The sequence below is a fragment of the Papaver somniferum genome, chromosome 7 (assembly GCF_003573695.1).
Source record: "Papaver somniferum cultivar HN1 chromosome 7, ASM357369v1, whole genome shotgun sequence".
Classification (NCBI taxonomy): Eukaryota; Viridiplantae; Streptophyta; class Magnoliopsida; order Ranunculales; family Papaveraceae; genus Papaver; species Papaver somniferum.
In genome coordinates, this window is record NC_039364.1 from 189,978,990 (window position 1) to 189,993,019 (window position 14,030).

General features: G+C 36.0%; 1 pseudogene; it reads left to right on the forward strand.

Moving 5' to 3' along the window:
• The first annotated feature begins 11,342 nt into the window (after window positions 1-11,342).
• Window positions 11,343-12,628, forward strand: LOC113295710 (annotated as a pseudogene).
• The last annotated feature ends 1,402 nt before the right edge of the window (window positions 12,629-14,030 follow it).

The following is a 14,030-nucleotide window of genomic DNA, read 5'->3' on the forward strand; positions in this document are numbered from 1 at the left end:
CGACATAAGAAAAACTTACGGAGCAACAACTAAATAACCAAACAAGATGATTAATTTAGTTGAATATGCTCGACATAAAGTACCTCACGGAATAACAACATAGCTAATCATAAGAATAATAAACTTGGACGTTTAATTCTCAACATAAGACACTTTACGGAGCCTCACAGTAATACATAAAATATGGATCAGGGAAGATCAATTACTGCGGAATACACAAGGATTCATTCTATTTTCCATCACTATTCGCATAACGACATTCAATGGACATAATCCTTGCAAACAAAAGATTTTAACCTATCTTCCATCAATAATTGACATAATAGGCTTAACTTTTGTATTTGTCAAAAATCCATTCATTCCTTTATCAACATATGAATATCAACTTACGAAAGACTTTACTTTTGACAAGATATGGGACAATCATAGTTCACGGATGCAAACACACATGTCCCATAAACAATTGCAATATATAAAACCATAAAGATTAATACTTCAAAAATCATCTTCCAAACAAGTTTAGGATTTAAACCAATAAATCTAAAAACATGAAGATGAAAACTTTGGACATAGCCTTGTGTAATTACAATAATGGCTATTCCAAACTCTAGTAATCCTTCTCAAAAAAAAAATCTCATAAGAAGTTTCCTAGGCATCAGGACAAACTCGTAATGCACATATAAGATGATTTTTCCGTAGAGGGTAGAATCAATCTTTTTCGCCCGGATTTACACCAAGAATATCTACCAAAGGCGTATAAAAATATTTTCTTAACAAAGAATAATACACAAAGTCATTAACGACCATGCACCATAGTTCACATAAAATGATTGTGAACATTCAAGAATCCCATAATAATGCGTGTTACTGCCCATTCTTGAACTTCCTTCTTTGTGATTCACCAACAACATTCTTTTAAAAGCTACAAATGATCTTAGAAGAGTAGTACTCCATGAATAACAAGTGACCAAATCCAAGAAGTGGAACAAGTGCAACGAAACGGAGCAAAACACTCAAAAACAAGAGAAGGAACAAAAACCAATCTTAACTCATCCAAATACAAGAATTCTCATATCCATTTTGAAGGGAATTCAAAAAGAAAGAGAATGCAAAAATAATGATGTCATTCCGAGTTTGGACGAAGAAATTACGTCCAAAACAAGTTTACCGAATATCGACGTCTACAGGCAAGTATGCATACGGGTTTGCAAACGAATTTTCATGACTTAGACCAGTTTGCAAACTGGGTATGCGAACTTAAACCCTGGATTTTGATTTTAAATGATGGTATGCATACTTGGTATGTGTACCATGAAGTCCAAACATCCCGAACTAATGTTTTCAAACCTAAACATTTAAGAACCTTAAACACATATCAAGTTAGGTAGAAATGAACGATAAGCAAGGTACATGGATCATTATAAGTACTCAAACAAGTAATAAAAACATAAAACTTGCTCAAGTTTATAGAAATTCCTTTTTAGAAAATTCCAATTGAATTCTACAACCTTACCGAATATAATATGTGCGCCCCAGTTGTTTTGCTTCCCTCACCGTATACATAGCAGGGCATTTCTTGGTGAGGATGCACTTTCAACACAAACAAATTGTGTTGAGGTGAACAATGTCTTGCTCACCATGGAACCAAGAAAGAGTTTCTTTCGAACAACTCTTAAATCTTGTAGTGTTGAGAAACACCCAAGGAACTGTTTTTATAAGTCTATCAAAGAACTTCAAGAGAACCCAAAAAGATTTGTGTTTCTGATTTCTTGTTTTCCAACTTATAAAAAACAGTTTCTGCAGATAGTTTTTAGTACTGCGAAGGGAAACTCTTTTGATAAAAAGAGACGTCCTAGATTCTTCATAAAAGAAGACAATACCACTATCTTGATAGGAAGTATCAGGAATTGAGCAACGAATCAATTCATGCTTTGAGGTGATACACTCAGATAACTGAGATTTAAACTCCTCTTGTAATTCGTTTAGTTTATCACAACTAATTGGATTACGCAGAGGAGGAGCATTGCTCTCACTGATTAGTAAATCAATATCAACCTCAACATCAATATTATTCATCATAACTTGATTTAGCCTGTTAAGAGATTATTGCTCTTTCTGGAGGTATAATTCAACATCAAGAGATAAGCTCTCAAGCTTTTTTTCAAGCCCTGAAAACACTTCGATGGATTTTAAACCTGGTAGAGGTTTAGATAGAATTTCTTCTACAGATTTTATTAAATCAGTCATGGAAGAGAATTCTGAAATCCCTGGATCTGGTGGTGCATTTATTGAGATAACACTACTGTCCATAGAGTCGGATCACTACAAACACAGACTTGTAAGGTCTTGAACGTGTTTGCCTGCTCTGATACCAATTGAAAAAGCGGGGGTACAACAACCACACCCAATATTTCGCTTAGAAATCTGTATGGACAAACTCCAATATACTTTCTAGAGAATCAACTAGACAGTCAGACTCAATCTAGATAAAAGTATATCAAAGAGTTTATATCTCAATCTCTCGATTTGATCTTTACTCAAGCAAATAGAAATCTGCGAGTCTTTATCAAAGAGAGATAACTTGGATGGTACCAAAAACCAATATCCAAGTGTCAATCAATTTAAATCAACAACCAAAAGGTCGCATATTCTAATTGATTGAATAACGCACAACCTGTGATATTTCAATTATATAACAAAATATAATGCAGAATAGAAATAACACAGACACCAGAATTTTGTTAACGAGGAAACCAAAAATGCAGAAAAACCCCGGGACCTAGTCCAGATTGAACACACACTGTATTAAGCCGCTACAGACACTAGCCTACTCAAAACTAACTTCGGTCTGGACTGTAGTTGAACCCCAATCAATCTCACACTGACCCAAGGTAAAATTATGCTCCTACGACTTTGATCCCAGCAGGATACTACGTACTTGATTCCCTTAGCTGATCTCACCCACAACTAAGAGTCGCTACGACCCAAAATCGAAGACTTTAATAAACAAATCTGTATCACACAGAAAAGTATACGGTAATAGATAAATTTGTCTCCCACGAATATACCTACGAGTTTTGTTCCGTCTTTTGATAAATCAAGGTGAAAAGGAACCAATTGATAAACCGGACTTATATTCCCGAAGAACAGCCTAGTGTTATCAATCACCTCACAATAAACTTAATCGACGCAGCGAAAAAAGATATTGTGGAATCACAAACGATGAAGCGAAGTGTTTGTGATTACTTTTCTATCTTGCCTGTCGGAGATATAAATCTCAAGCCAATTATTATAATTGTACTCGTAATGATAGAAAAAGCAAGATCAGATCACACAACTACAAGAAAAGTAGTATCGGTCTGGCTTCACAATCCCAATGAAGTCCTTAAGTCGTTAACCTGGTTTTAGAAGAAGAAACCAAAGGTTAAAGGAGAATCGACTCTAGCTAGGCAACTAGTATCACACGTAAGGTGTGGGGATTAGGTTTCCCAGTTGCTAGAGTTCTCCTTTATATAGTCTTTGAAATCAGGATTTGCAATCAATGTTATCTTGGTAACAAAGCATTCAATATTCACCGTCAGATGAAAACCTGATTAGATTCAAGCTAATATTTCTCAACCGTTGGATCGAAAACTTAGCTTGTTACACACAAATGAAATGTCCAATTTTGGGTTTATGTATCCGTTCCCAAACATTTGTTGGTTCAACAATAGTTAACAAAATGGTTAGCCATATGATTACTTTCATATCCACCATATTCTTCTTCACCATAACTAGTTCAAATGACTCAAATGAACTAGTTAGAGAGTTGTTCAATTTCTTAGATCTTATGTAACTACACAAGACACAATCGAAGCAAAAACGGTTTGATTCACTCGAATCGGTTCATGAACTTTATAGCCACGGTTTGCAAAAGCATTCCTTATTTTGTATAAACATGAGTTCAAGAACAACCGATTTTAGATATAACCTACTCAAGTTCGCGGACTGGGTTCGCGGACTTAAGCTCACGGAAGGAGTTCACAAACTCCAGCAGAAATTCTCAAGTCGAGAACTTCCGCCAGTTCGCGGACTGAGTTCGCGGACTTGGCTCACGCCACATTCCGTTTCTCTTGATCAACAAAGTTCGCAAACTTTGGTTCAAGTAATAAGGACTTATACATATATGTGTTTCCACAACAATGCTTATATCCTACCAATGGTTATGTAATCTAAACTCTCATTTCAATATTTGAAACATTCTCAGAGGACGTTATATATGCGTTATTCACAGACCATTTTTCGTCAGAGAAATTTCCAAAGTGATTGAAACATAACATGACATTCGTCACTAGGTAAAGATGAATTTGGCTAAAGCAAAAGCTTACCAATACATATTTCGAGAAATAGGTAGGCGAGTTACACTCGGCTCGAAATAGCAAATGTGTATAATGAAAGTTTATATATCAAAACGACTCTCAAGAATAGGAGATAGAGTAGATAGACTTTTGAGTGACAGATAAGTTCAAGTATCCACATACCTTTTAGTCGATGAAGATCCACCAGTTCCTTGAGTAGTCCTTCGTCTTGTATGATGATTTCCATGGAGTCTTGAGCTCAACTACACTTTATATCCTAGTCCGAGACCTTTAGCTATGTAGGCTAGAAATCAAGACGTATAGTTTTGATCACTAACATTGACAAACATGCTTGAGATAGAAACGTATGCGAGTTCGACCGAACAATGCTCTAACAGAATCCAAAAATTCCTCTAAAGGTGTATTTTCTAGTTTGTACACTCTGTCATGCAGGTACACCTACTTTGGATAAGCTACTTAGAGCTGGTCTAGTTAATTTAGATCAATGCCTTTTATGTTGTAATGATCCAAAAACTCAAAGTTATTTATTTCTCCGTTGCTGCGAGACAAGGAAGATTTGGCAGTATTTTCTAAAAGGTATTGGAGTTAAATGGGTTTTCGCAGAGAAAATTAAGAATAATATCTGGGGTTGGTCTAATAAGAGGAGCAGCAACACGATAAAGAAGATTTGGGAAATTTTGCCGTTTGCAATTTGGTGGACAGTTTGGACAGAGCGCAACTACAAGCTGTCAATAACAAGAAAAAAGTCATTTCGCAACTTATTATTTCAGTCAAATGTGCATAACTGGTCCTTACACTGTAAGATTTTTTAGGGTTATTCTCTTAGTACTTTAATATGTAATTGGGAAGCTGTTACTGGTCATAACTAATTTCTATTGTTTTTTGTACTCTTAGCATTCATCACTTTGATGAGTGTTAATTCTAATGCATTTTGCCCTTTTTCTCTTAATAAATAAATAAATTCAAGGATCTATCGTGTATGTAAAACATTTGCGACATAATTTCCTTCTTTATAATGTGTCAATTTTAAGCGGTTTATATACATGGGACTGTATGGATGATAAGATGTTACTACATATGAACGATCCATACCTAAAGTATGGAAACGGATTTCATACCAAAAAAAAAGAAGTTAGGATGTACACAAATTTAACGGATGTACCATTAAACATAGAAATAAAGTATGTTTCGAACTTTCATTTAAGAGGTTTTAGTCTACCAATCATAGCTTTTTGTTTCTAAGAGTAAAGGCTATTGTTTCTAAGAGCAAAGGATACGAAGTTGAGAGTCTCAATAAAACTGAAATATTTCAGCCAAAAAGACCAAGATCAGTTATACTATGGGTAGAGGCAAACCTGCTTTAATCCAAACACAATCGACTACTCCTTAAAAAGAATAAATGTGTGAAAGGGAAAACTATAGGACATATGATTTTGCATTTTAATCAACCAAAAAGACATATTATTTGTCATCTGATGGGGAGAAAATATCGTCACCCCGTGGAATCATCGGGGTACTCAAGGATAAAGGAAAAGCTGCAAATATGAAAAGAGAAAAAGTAAAAACACGAGTGGTTTTACGTGGTTCGACGTTAAAATCTATATCCATGAGGTTGATTTCACTGTATGTTGAACGTGGTTACAAGTTATCTCTCTCTACAATGATGTTTCTCTCTATGTTATTCAGTATCTCCTCTAAACACTAAAAATATCAACCTTTTTTACATTATCTTCGGGTTTTTTTACAGACGAGTTTTACTAGTGGTTGACAGCTCACTTCGTTTGCTGGCGTTCCTTTCCTCGGTGATCTTACTTGAAGCAGGGTTCATCTTCACATTGGAGCCCATTTTAGCAAAGCATAAGTGGTTATCTTCGCTTGGACTGTCGATATATCTTGGTTCCTTAACGAATCTTCTTTAGCCACCTTTCCAGTCAAACTGAATTCTTTTCGATACGACTCATCAGTAAATGTATATCCACCCATTTCAAATTTAGTCGTTTGATCTCGTTTGAGCTTTTCACACGTTTGCATCTCGTGAGATTTAACTTTACTATCTCGTGTATCGATTCCAATAATATTCCATACCAATATGGAAGAAGATCTGGATAAGATATGCAATTTCTTATGAATGATAAAAATCAATCTACTTTCTTTTGGTATTTTTGCGTAAATCCTTTTGCTATTCGATACTTGATAAAATCCTATTTCTTTACAATAAAATGCATCTCTAAAATCTCACATTTAGTAATTCCCGAACTATTTCTTTTGTATTGGTGATCATCGAAATAAGCAAAAATATTATTTCTACGGAAAATACTATTTATGGGTATTCCAATTGAGATACCTGAACGGGGTATTCGTTATTTATTTCATTCTTGATTAGATTGAAATAGAATGATTAATATATTTCTCAGCCTCTATGCCAATAAATCAGAAATCTCGTGGAGATGAGAGGATATATGAAGTTACAATGTTTTTTTTTCCTCGGTCAATAAACGGTCTATTATGAGAAAAAAATGTAACCAACAAGATTACAAAAGAGGCCTGAAGGCCCCCGACCCCCATAAACCAAAGGGGTGCAAGAAAAGTAAAAACTTCAAATTATGGGCAACAAGCCCTGAGAGCTAGAAAACAGAAAAATAAAACAAAAAGGCTTTAACAGGAGCTTCAAGGATCTCTCAAAGGCTGCAACAAGAAGGCAGCTAAACACCCATATACTCTAGACTTCCGTATCAAGGCTCCCAAACTTCAATTAACTTCAATGTTTCAAAAGCTGCACCAATAGGCGTAAGAAAGACCTTGGAAAACAAGGTCAGCTAATTGAATATCGCGCCTGAAACCTTCAAAAATTGAGCTCCAAAGAACTCAAATAACTTCAATTTGTAGCATAATACGTCCACTTCAATCGGAATTGAAAAATTGTAATCTTCAAGTAAGCAAAGCAGCAAGCAAATCTCACTATTGTCATTGTTAATCTTCAAAACATGCCATAAAGAAAAAAAGCTAATAGCCATCAGTAGAAAAGCCCCGTAATCTTCATAAAAAACCCAACAACAAGCAAAGCTCGCTGTTCTCAGAGGTTTGAAGCAGCAAAACACCAAAGTGTCCACATGCAGCATCTTCGATATTTGCTGCCAGGCTTTGTCCAAAGTCTTGCCGCTTGAAAAAACTACTTCAACTTCCATCTGAAAAGCAGACCAATCTACAAGAGAGCAAAACAGCAAGCAAAACTCACTGTTTGCATATTTGTAAGCAGTCCATATAGAAAAATCTAATGGCCAGCCGTAATAAAACCCTGAAATCTTCAAAACACTCCAACAGCAAGAATAACTCACTGAACTCAGGGGCTTGAAGAAACAGAACACCAAAGTGTCCACATGCAGCACCTTCGATATGCTGCCAGGCTTTGGAAAATAATTCCGCTGCTTGCAAGGTGTGACGCAGCAAAGAAAATTTCCACTACGCACAAAGATCAGCAAGGGACTACCACGGTATCCACATGCAACAAAGGATACCAGGCCATGAGAAAGAACCCCACTGACAGTGTGGAACAACAAGAAAAACTCGCTATCCACAAAGAAAAGCAAAGTATAACCACAGATTATATGGAAATATACCTTACTAATCACATGATATATCTTCAAAAATTTGTAGCATATAGCTACATCAAGCGAATCACCAAAAAATATGCAACAAAATCCCCCAACTTCACGAAAGAACATCGCAAAGTAGTGTGTGATTGGCTTGGAATCATCTTCAGAAAAGGCTACAGAAACTGCAGCTCGAAGCGACACATAACATGAATCATCATCAGCTAAAAGTCTTTCATATAACTTATGAAAAGGATGTATCTTCAAATTCAGCAAAGCCTCATACGATTCACTGTAAACATCAACTAAGATTGAAACCCTAAATCTGAAACCACAAAATTTGTTGCAAACAACAAACAACTTCAAAGTAATGAAACAAAAATCGAGCACCATATTAATCTTCAAACAAGCACCATCACCCACAAATCCAAAGAAAACAGGCTATGGGAAAACTTGCTATCATCAAACATCTTCAAAGGAACAAACTCAAAAACCAACGTCAAATTTATCTTCCAAAAATTGTTAACACCTCCAAAGATACTCGCAAAAATAGCGATTAGAACTGTTAACATCAAGTTCATCATCTTCTTATGATCTTCGGAATAGCCAGCAATCTCAATAAAAACCCTAAAAAGCTTGATCATCACTGTATAATCTTCGGACATATGAAACAGCATCAAGTCATCCTTTACAGACATGATCAGTCCATAACTCATGATCATGCAATCCTCACGCTGCGTAATGACTGCGCACCATGATTGTGTTAGGATTGTTAACTTCATGTAATCCGATTGGTTTTCGGAATAACAAAATTTGTTGTAGACAGCAATCACGGTAAAAACCCTAGATATGAAGTTACAATGACCGTTGCATACGGTTCGATCAAGACCTGAATAATCAATGAAGCTTTTCTGATGGTACGCCTCTAGGAATCTTTGGTACTTTCAACTTCATGATTGTATTCCAGGCTGAGCACAACACCCTTATGCACCCATTTCACATGTTAGGCGTAGAAGGTGTATTTGGGGATACCTTTGTGATAGTAGCAAATGAGGCACACATCCATTCAATTATGCTTTATTTGTATGCAATAAATGATATGATTTTGGTTAAACAGTCTTAAAGATACAAAAACATAAACTACTCGCAGCACTATAAAATGTAAACATAAAGGAAGAAAACGAAGTGAAAGATGCATATCAAACACTTTAGGCAACAAAACTCAAAGAAAAATCAAGCATTCCAATACAACACATACAACTAGAAAATTAACATAGGATGTACCTGAGTACATTAAGCAATAACACAAGATATACCTGGATACATCCAGTGATGCTATGATTATTCTCATTTTAATTTCATTGGTCAACACAAGATGTACTCAGATACATTAAGCAATAGCACATGATAACACGGGATGCACCTGGATACATCTAGTGTTGCTATTGTGGTTCTTGTTATAATAAAAATCAACAAAATAAAACTAGGATGTACACAGGTGCATCAGGATATAAAATAGGATGAAAGGGAAAAAATCAACAAAATATAACCTAACACAACACAAGATTCATCAAGTAATCAACACAATATGCACTCAGATATAACAAGCAATAACACGTGATACACTTTGATACATCAAACAATAACACAAGACGTACCTAGATGCAAAAAAGGTGCTATTATTAGTGTTATTTCAATTTCATTAATCAACACAAGATGCATCTGGGTACACAAAAGGTTAATATTGTTACTTATTTCAATTTTGTAATCAACACAAGATGCGCTCAGATACATCAAGCAGTAATACAGGATGCACCTATATACATCAACCAATAACACCAACAACAACAAAAAATCAATAATTAATCATCCAATTTATCAATATATTATCCAAAACAACCCAAACCCTAACTCAATTCACTGTAAACAGATCTAACTCATTCATTACACAATATAAACACAAATCACAAATCTCACAAAACCTCTAATTCATCCAAAACTCTTCTAAGTATAGTGTGAACAGAACCTTAAGATGAATTCAGCTATGAACAAAGAATATGTGTTTTTTAGAAAAGAAAATCATTAAAAAATTAAGTTGGAAAACGTATAGATTTTAGGCACTTCAATCTTATCTTGTGAAATCGATGGAAGACAAAATCCCTTGTTTTTTAAAACCACGATATTGAAAAATTTTGATGAAATTTGGACATTAAAAATCTTAACGGTGATGGTGTATTAAATCAACGGTGGTGGTGCTAATTAAAATCAAGTTGGTCTCTGTGTTTTGTGGTAGTGGCGATTTAAAATTAATTGGTATTTGTGGTCGTGGTGATAATTAATCTACTATTAGTCGTTCAGTATTTTGTGGTGTGGGTTTTCCAAAAGTTTAGTTATTTTTCTAGTATGGATTCAGAATAAATAAATACATTCAATTCCAGAACAACAATAGGTTTGAACAAGGAGAAGAAAATTGTGTTATTCATGTTTGAATTAGTAATAAATGAGATCCCTAATCGGCAAAACCCAAAACAAATCCAGCAAATGGGTTTTTGTTACCCACTTTAAACGGTGGTGTGTGACTCTGAATACAGGTTGTATTTATGCAACACAAAATTGGTTAAAAAGATCAAAATCAACAATTCCTGGGTGAAAAGGACATTTAGATTTTGATACTGTTTAAATGGACAAAAATGTAAAAATAGCCAGGATGTAAACAATTTCATCCTAACCATTTTCTTATTTTTAATTTACATCAGGATGCATCTAGTTTCATCCTTACTATTTTTTAAGTTTAAGTCAGGATGAATCCAGTTTCATCATTGCTATTTTTTTTAGTGTTCATTTCACCCATACTAATTTTTACTCGTCCATTTGAACCATGTTTTAAAAATATTTGGACAAATGATCCATTTTTCGTTTATGCAAGTAGACTAATAGAGGGTTGTATTTAGTCAAGGCCTTCCTCTTTAGCTAAAAGAATCCTAATATGCTTGAACTTATTAGAACCACCGTAAGTAGCTAAAAGAATCCTAAAATGCTTGAACTTATTAGAACCACATTAAACTCTGTTATTTACCGAATCATGACGCGTTGATGTGTTGATCTAATTCTAACTTAAAGCAACGCGGTAGTTTCCATTTTCCGGTTCTCTGCAACGGCTAAATATGTTACACCGGAAACCGACTTGAAATTCATATCAATTAAGGTGTAGTTTCCAAAACGAAGACACCTGCTTTTCATAGGGTTCCAAATAGGGAACTGGAACTTCTATAAATATATCCTCATCTTTTCTACTTCACACGTCAATTAAAGAAGCTAAAGACAGGATTTGCAGAGAGGAATAGAAAGATTGTTGATTTTAGCGAGAGCAGATTGAAATCATCAGAAATCAGAGATGGCCTCTAGAGTAATAGCTCCTCCACAAAGGAAAAGAGATGGTGTTGTTGCTGGAATACCCAAGCCAAAGGCACCGGAAAGGAATAATCGCAGAGCCCTGAGAGATGTTGGGAATTTGGTAATCCGAGGTGTCTATGGGAAATCACAGCAGGTTAGTCGTCTTGTAACCAGAGGCTTCTCTGCACAAGTTTGTAATGTTGAAATTAACAATAAGAAGAAACCAGTATTTGGTGATGGAGTTGCTGTAGTACCGAAAAGAAAGCTAACCAACAAGCCTCCTCAAAAGGAGGTCGTTGTAGTAAAAAAGCCAAAACCAGAGACGGTAGTAATTGAGATAAGCCTGGATGCAGAAGAGGGCAACAAGGAAAAGCCTGGAACTCAGAAATCATCGGTGAAAGATGTATAGATTTCAACATCAGTTTTATCTGCTAGTATCCAGGTTCCTAGTGGTTTGGTTGATAAAACAAAGAAGACCCAAATTGTGGATATTGATGCAGGAGATGTTGATAATCAGTTGGCTGCAGTGGAATATGTCAAAGATTTGTACCACTTTTACAAATGGCAGAGAGTTCAATCCAAATTCATGACTATATGGGTTCGCAGAATCAAATTAACGAGAATATGAGGATGATTCTGGTAGACTGGTTGACAGAAGTTCACCACGTCTATAAACTATCCCCTGAAACCCTTTATCTAACAATACAAATTATTGATCGGTACCTTTCAACCCGCCTTGTTCATATGAAGGAGTTGCAGTTACTAGGCATCAGTTCTGTGCTCCTTGCCAGTAAGTATGTAGACATTTGGGCACCAATGGTAAACGACTTGGTTTGTATTTCAGAGAGATCTTATAGCAAAGAACATATATTAGGCATGGAAAAATCAATCTTGGCTAAGCTTGGATGGAGTTTATCCGGCCCTACTCCTTACGTTTTCCTTGTTCGATTCGTTAAAGCTGCAATGGCAGATAAGGAGATGGAGAACATGGCTTTTTTCTTGACAGAATTGGGTCTCTTGCACTATGGGATGCTAAAATTCTGTCCGTCAATGTTGGCTGCTTCTGCAGTCTATGCAGCAAGGTGCACCTTGAACAAGACTCCACATTGGGATGAAATGCTTAATTTCCATACGGGTTATTCTGAACCTCAGCTAATAGAGTGCGCGAAGCAATTGGTGTCCTTCCACTCAAGGTCAGTAGAAGTAAAGCCGAATTTAGTTTACAGGAAGTACTCAGCTTCTGAACTTTGCAGTGTTGCATTACTTGCCCCAGCCAAAATGTTATGATCCACATGAGAAACGGGGCATTCTCTCTAGGCTGTTTGTTAGTTATTAAAGACTAATTAATTATTTCCTAAAGTTAGCCGTGGTTATTTAGGGAAGGGGTTTCCTAAACCGGCTAGAATTCTTGGTGGCCAAGTTTGTAACCTATATAAATAAGTAATTAGGCCTTGTAGAGGTGCATTGTGTAGAAAACGATTAAGAGATCGGTGAGAGATTTCTTGTATAGCTTTTAGGTCTAAAGCTAGGTTTTTCGTTGTGAGAGCATATTGGTGAGGAACAAGAGACAAGGTTATCGTCTCGGGTAATTATTGCGGTGTAACCAAGGGTTTGTTGGGATTCACACGACGTTGTAATCGTTTTATTCATAGTGGATTTGAGTTGGTGCGGCTCAAAGTGGACATAGACAATATATACAAGTTGTATGTATTGGTCGAACCACTATAAATCTTGTGTCTTGTGAGTTGATTTATCTTTCTCGTATTTTCATAGTTGCTTGTGCTTGGTTTACTTATTATTCATCATAATATCTCAAGATCCGTTATTCCGCGGTTGTCAGTGATTCCCTAAGAAAATTCTGACAACTGGTATCAGAGCTCGGGTTAGAGCTTTAGGGTTTATCGTAGTACGATTGGAGTGGGAGTTATGGGTGATAATAACGAAAGTACGGTAGCTAGGGTTAAAGTTTTTAATGGGAAGAACTTTGCGTTTTGGAAGTCTCAGATGGAAGACTACCTATATGAGAAAGACATTGCTGATCCTTTGGGTGGAGTTGCGAAAAAGGGAGCACGCAAAGACGATGAATGGAAAACTCTTGATCGCAAGTGTGTAGCCATGATCTGCAGATGTCTAACGGAGGAAGTCTACAATAACGTACAAGAGGAAACTAGTACGAAGAATCTTATGGATAAACTTGAAAAGTTGTATGAAAAGTCATCAGCCTCGGGGAAGATTATGTTGTGTGAACAATTATTTAATCTGAAGATGCAAGAAGGCGAAGCGATTTCAGCACATCTTGGGAAGTTTAAATCGATTATTTCTCAGCTTTCAAAAGTTAGTATTACTTTTGATGATGAAGTTCAAGCTTTACGGTTGTTGTCGTCATTACCAAAGAGTTGGGAGACTGCAAGGACAACCATTAGCAATTCTGCAGGGAGCGAGAAGTTGAAGCTTTGATGATGTGCAGCAAAGGTTGATCGCTGAAGATGAGAGAAGAATAGAACAAGGTTATGTTTCTAGTTATTCAATCTCAGCCTTAAGTATGCATGATGAAGATAGAGGAAGGATTTCAAATAAGAACAACAACAACAAATCCAGATGGAAGTCTAGAGGGAATTCTAGGGGGAGATCTCAATCTCGACCTAGAGGTGTTGTTGAGTGTTGGGCGTGTAAGAAAGTAGGACACTTC